The following is a 6,765-nucleotide window of genomic DNA, read 5'->3' as shown; positions in this document are numbered from 1 at the left end:
TTAACTTCGTTTTGTGGTGTTAAATACTTGTGTTACCGCTGGTAGTGGTGCCTAAAAATAAATTCAGGGTAAATACAATTTTTGCTAAACCCCGTCACACGTGCTCCTTTAAAAATTATTTTATTACTACATGTATATACATATAGTAACTTAAGACAGCACACGCAACCAGATTAGATAATTCATTACCTTGTTTACTTTATCAGGGTGCTTTCGCTTAAAACCAATCGGATTGACTATTTTACTAGTTTTCGCAAAACACATATGACACGCCTCATTATAAGTCTTATATGATATGCGGCCGGTGTTTAACCCTTTCGGTGCTGGAACCGAATTTTGAAGGCCTTTGCAAACAGTTTTGATCCAGATAAGATGCCACAGAACGTGGCGTATCATTAGGATCCAAACTGTTTGCTATTCTGATATTATTCTTTGAAAAAATCGAAGAAAATGCTTATTTGAGAAATTCAGCAGACGACATTTTTGCAGACGACAAATTTCCCAGCATGCAAAGCGTTTATCCAGTCGAGCAGTCTGGTCTGAAGCTGTAGCTTCTCTTTCCGCAAATGAGACCACGAAACTTAGCGTTACTTTACAGCGGACAACGTAACCCCTGGTCAGAGTTCGCAATTGCGCAGGATGGTCTGGGGCTACGATGACCGCGCATGGCATAAGACCCGTTTTCGCATGACGGGGGTCAAATGACAAACTAAATATTAGGTCAGTCATAATAAAAGCATGGGAGCAACAGCGTTAAAGCAAAAATATTGTCAACATCGTGGGCCGGAGATGCGAAAGAGTACATGGTGTCATTATCTAAATGAGTCGCGTTCTGAGAAACTGGGCATAATGCTTGTGCGTAAAGTGTCATCCCGGATTAGTCTGTGCAGTTCACACAGGCTAATCAGAGACGACACTTTCCGATTTTGTGGTATTTTTCGTTTAAAGGAAGTCTCTTCTACACGAAAATCCCGTTAAAGCGGAAAGTGTCGTCCCTGATTAGCCTGTGCGGACTACACAGGCTAATCTTGGATGCCACTTTACGCACAAGCATTATGCCCAGTTTTCGCAGAACGTGACTCAAATAATTTTCTATATGAACTTTCCCTCTCTGTTAATCACAGGAATTCAACAAAACTGCGCAAAGCGACTGTCTCAAACGTCCTGACACAGAATAAAATGTACAATTGCAACGACACAACCCAAAACTTTCATGTCTGGATCGATTTTCACAAAACTGTCATTGACTCGGAAACGGGGGTCGTCGTATATGTGCCGAGTCTGGTACACGGCCTTAAGAAAGTACAAATGTTTTTTTTAAGAAGCCAATTTCTCCTACTGTCAACATCTATACTTGGTAGAGCACACTAGCTGTCGGGAATCAATAAGTAAGATGACAGGAATTGGTCGGTCTTCGGTAGCATGCAGGATATTAATCCGTTGTATTCCACGTCTGTTAAAAGGATATTTAGTTCGCACTACTCACACTGGTTGATTAGGGATTTCGCATGAACATTCTGATTCATCATGACGCCGATAAGGACCGTATCTCAGAAATATTTAAGAACTGGTAATTTAAGACAATGAAAGAACAGCAAAGACGTTGGATGCTATGATATGTTCATGGCTACATTTGTTTAAGTACTTAACAAAAAGTGGGAATAAATCACTTCAAATCGACCTTAGTGGAAAGCCCGTGGCTGCAGTTTCTATAACGAGACCAGACGATATTCGCCTTAAAACGACGACGTTGTTTGTAAATGGGCTTATGTGACGTCGATATTCGCCTTTTAATGACAACGTTGTTTGTAAATGGGCTTATGTGACGTCGATATTCGCCTTTTAATGACGACTTTGTTTGTAATTGGGCTCATGTGACGTCGATATTCGCCTTTAAATGGCAACGTTGTTTGTAAATGGGCTTATGTGACGTCGATATTTGCCTTTAAATGACAACGTTGTTTGTAAATGGGCTTATGCGACGTCGATTTTCGCCTTTAAATGACAACGTTGTTTGTAAATGGGCTTATGTGACGTCGATATTCGCCTTTAAATGACAACGTTGTTTTTAAATGGGCTTATCCGACCTCGATATTCGCCTTTGAATTACAACTTCTATTTCAACGCTTATGATTCAAGATTAAAGATTTATATACATTTCCAGAAGGCCACATTTAAGTTCATGGAATTGATAACAACATCATCGATAATAACGCTAAACACATATTTATGACCAGTATATAAATTATGAGTAAGCGAGGTTGAAGACCTTTATAAATACAACATACATAAATATATCAATCAATCATTAGTAGCAGTCTATAATACGTGCAGTTACTCGTCGCCAAATTTTTTTGAGAGCATAACAAGAACTAGCTCAAAACTACTAAACATAAAGAAAAAAAAACGAGTTTTAGCTCAAAACTACTAAACATGAAGAAAAAAACGAGTAATACAAATCACACAATCATGACAATGCATTGTATTCATTTAAAATTAACAATTATAGGAAATGCAATAAATGAATTTAAGAATGAACATTTTACTTTCTAATAATATAACAAATTATGTGTTTATTACGCAACAAAAAAACAACAAACATATGGTAGATGACATGCCATGAATACAACATCACGTGCGTAAACTAATTCTTCATTATTTTTTTATCGAGTGCACCGGGATTGTCTCCCATATGGCCGTCGCCCCCAGAAAGACGTGTTAGTTGGTTAAGGGCAAGATACAGGAGACACCCCGTTCCATAGGTGACCCTGGGTCTTTTAGTGCTCGGAGTATAGCACCTAGTACACTGCACCTCGGTTTAACGTCTCATGCGAAAAACGAGTTAGTAGGTTAGGTACAGCGGGGTATCGAACCAGCGATCTCTGGATTGTGAAGCCAGTGTGTTACCACTAGACCACGGATCCTTTACTGCGTAAACTAACAAACAAACAAATTGGATTGTTTACCCTCGGGACTTCGGTTAATAAACCATTACCCGAGCACACTGCTTAACATAAAACTCTGCGTAAAAAGGTCGAAAACGGCCATAAAATGGACAGCCCGATTTTACTGGGCTGTACCATTTGTCACATTATGGTTAGAAATTGTAGGTGGAATATGTGGGTTTACCTCATGTGAGAAATATTGAAAATTTTATCAAAAGGGCCAGTAAACATGACAGTCACAAAGTGCACATATAAGCTTATCGATGAGGGAGAGATTAAAGAATAGTATAGTTGACACAAGGCCGGGTATGTTTGTATTGGTCAAGCAACGCATAGAATGACCAATGGGATTCTTAGTAATCTAGCCAATCAGCTCATTTAGAAGACTGACCAATGGGATTCATAACTGAGTTTCGCGGGGCAAATGTTAGAGGGCAATAGTTCAGTTAGCGTTTAGACCTAGAGGTGTACATATAGAAAAAAGACACAATCATGTAGCAATCACAACGTATTTGTATAACTGAAAAATTAGTTAAGTCAGACATTAAATTGGACTAGAAACTGATATATGGTGTTGTTGAATATTTTATCCTACATTATGCAGAGAAATTAACATTAATAGAGAGGGACGGACTTGTCCCATGCGCGACACGAGAAAATGGTAGTTAATGCAAATCTCGTCATCTTGGCAATACGCGCATGACGAGATATCGAATGATAGGCTACACACCAGTAATTTAAGAGTAATGAACATTGCTAGTAATTATGTGTCGTCCATGAACTATGAACGATTACGGGACACATTGATATAAATAGAAAACTTTGCAGTGCTGGTGCGGTGCCTTAATAAAAATCTATTGGTTTAAAAATATCTATACTTATTTAAAAAAGCGGCGTTTTTATTGGTTGATACACTTTAAAACGATGGCGCTGATTGGCCGAAATTTCTATTAAGAATTGCAAGTAGGTCAATCCGTTTATTAATAGAATTTTCCCACGGCGGACGACCTTAGCGTTGCACTTTTACAAAAAGTAAACAATAATAGTTTCTATGCAGAAAATATAAATGAAAGAAAAGGATGAATAAATCCAAAAGAACTTGGACTTATTTTATAATAATAAATTACTATGTTTATGTTATTTTACTGTACTTCTTATTAATTATTATTATTAATATATGTTGTTATTGTATGTTATTGTTTGTTTTGTTTTTTAAAGAGGAGAGAGAGAAAGAATAGACCAATTTTTATAAGTAATGATGGTGAAAACACATACTGTTGTATGTGGCATCATCATTTCTAGACCCACTGTTCAGTATATACTGCAATGGGTTTGTTGGAGTCTTTAGACTCTGTGATCTGTGTTTTAAATGTTAAAATCCAAATAGGATTATTTTAATATAATGCTTATAGAAAAGGAATACACAGATGTGTAATATGTTTGAGAAACAAACACAAAATAATAATATTTGAGGGTTTTCCAGATCACAAAGTGGTTTAACATTGCCACTATATATTTACATACATAGTCAAGTACCATTATTATGTGTATATTTAAGGTTTAAACTAGATGCCACACAACAAGATCTAATCGTTGGAGAGATATGTTTGTCTATGAACATTAATTAGTAGGGATGTCAGAGCCTGATTTAACAGCTCTCAAGTGTAAAGTGAAGTTGCATGTGTACATGCAATTATATGAAAAAGAAAGGAAAAAAGACAATATATGATAACACATAGAGAGTATAACTCTCAATTATATATTAATGTTGCAATTGATTATTGAGTTATAAAAAAAAGTAATGAGTATAAGTTTATGTATGTGGCTCAATGTTAAACACTTGCAGACAGGGAATATAGCCGTAATGCTCCAACATAAGACCCTGTCTGTATGGAACTTAAGGAGGATTGGGCTATGGAGAAGATAAGTCCCCCCAGTATTTAAAAGTGGGTTTATTAAAAAAAAACTTATATGTTAAGGGTAATAACTTACGTGTCTCCAAACGGTCACCTTTATAGGGCCATATAAAAATTAAAGGTAAGACAATGTGCTTTACAGTTAAAAATGAGACAAAAACAGCTAAATTTGTACAAGAGGTACATTATTTACAATATGTACAGCAACCATATGCGTTTATATATTTAAAATACATGTTGCCACCCTGGAGGGTTGAAAGAAGAAGAGATTTTTGGAAGTGTAGGCCGATGTGAGTGGGGAAAAAAAAGCCAGCAGGGGTAATGTCACTCAGTAGAACAAAGGGAGGTAATTTTGGGGATGGAGTCTACAATGGTTGCTTCCCTTGGACCAGAGGGAGTGCACGGTAAATGAAAAATAGTTTGTATACTATTGATGGAAAATTGATAAAGGTAAGATGTAAAATGGTAAAAAGACCAAATATTACCTAGATGCATTAAAACAAACCCAAAAGGCTCTAATCCATTTATCACTAATATATTCATAATATTGGCTGGCTGCGTAAATTATCCGACCGGCTCTCATTATATAATTAGCAGACGACAAATGTTGATTCTGATTGAATGATTAAAATACATGTACACTGTTACTCTTTACAATCGACATTACCGCATGTGATGGGTGACTGATTAGATAATTGACCTTTCGACAGCCGATGGATTGACAGGCTTATTAATCAATCAGATTACACTATAGATTAGGCTCGTTTCTATCCGCCATTTTGTCCGTCAAACTCGCCGTTGTCCGACACATAAGCTTATACGTAATTCTGTGTTTTAAACAAAGAGAATGGTTTAAAGGTGCTGTCTGTTATGGCACTTGTAATTCAGACACAAGGTATCCAAAACGGTTAAAAGATGGAGCTACGTATTTTCCGTTCCCTAAACCGGGTACTAATCTTGAAAAATGCAAACGTTGGATTCGTCTTTGTGGTCGTCCACACGAACAGCTTAATCTCAACATATTAAGCGATCGCCCGAATGCAAAACATCTCTACGTTTGTTCTAAGTTCGTTATAATAAGATACTACGCGAAAATAGAAAATGTACGTTTTGCAACTGACACGCTATAGAAAACTAGTATCACTTTTTACTTGTTTGTCCTCTATAGAGAGAAATTAGAAAGGAACATTTAAAACCATATTTTCAAAGGTGGCCAACGTTAAATAAATTTTACATTCTAATGCAGTCGGCTAATAAAAAAGACATTATAACCTTTGCTTAAATACATTTTTAAAGGGATCTTTTCACGCTTTGGTAAATTGACAAAATTGAAAAAAGTTGTTTCAGATTCGCAAATTTTCGTTTTAGTTATGATATTTGTGAGGAAACAGTAATACTGAACATTTACCATGGTCTAATAGAGCCATTATATGCATCTTTTGACGATTTTAAAACCTAAAAATTATAAAGCGTTGCAACGCGAAACGATTGAATAATTTGGAGAGTTCTGTTTTTGTCGTTAAATTTTGTGAAACTACGAAGATTGCTTATATAAGGTATAAAATACGTTCAGCATGCGTACTCGGCGGAATAGCTCAGTAGGCTAAAGCGTTTTTACTTCAGGACTCTGGCAGGACTCCAGGGGTCACTGGTTCGAAACCTGGTCCGAGCAAAGTTCTTTTCCTTTTTTTAATTTTATTCTTGATTTTTTACTGGAGCTTTTACGATCCAATGTTTACATTTATCGATATAAAGCATTTAATGAATAAGTTAAAAAATGCAAAAATCTGTGAAAAGGCCCCTTTAATGCTAATGAAATGCGTAATAATAAAGACAATAATATCACATAGAATAAAGCATTTTTATTTCTTTCGGTTTAGGTCTTCCGAATTTAATGTTTCTAG

Source organism: Dreissena polymorpha, chromosome 14 (genome assembly GCF_020536995.1).
Source record: "Dreissena polymorpha isolate Duluth1 chromosome 14, UMN_Dpol_1.0, whole genome shotgun sequence".
NCBI lineage: Eukaryota > Metazoa > Mollusca > Bivalvia > Myida > Dreissenidae > Dreissena > Dreissena polymorpha.
Note: the sequence above shows the minus strand (reverse complement) of the source record.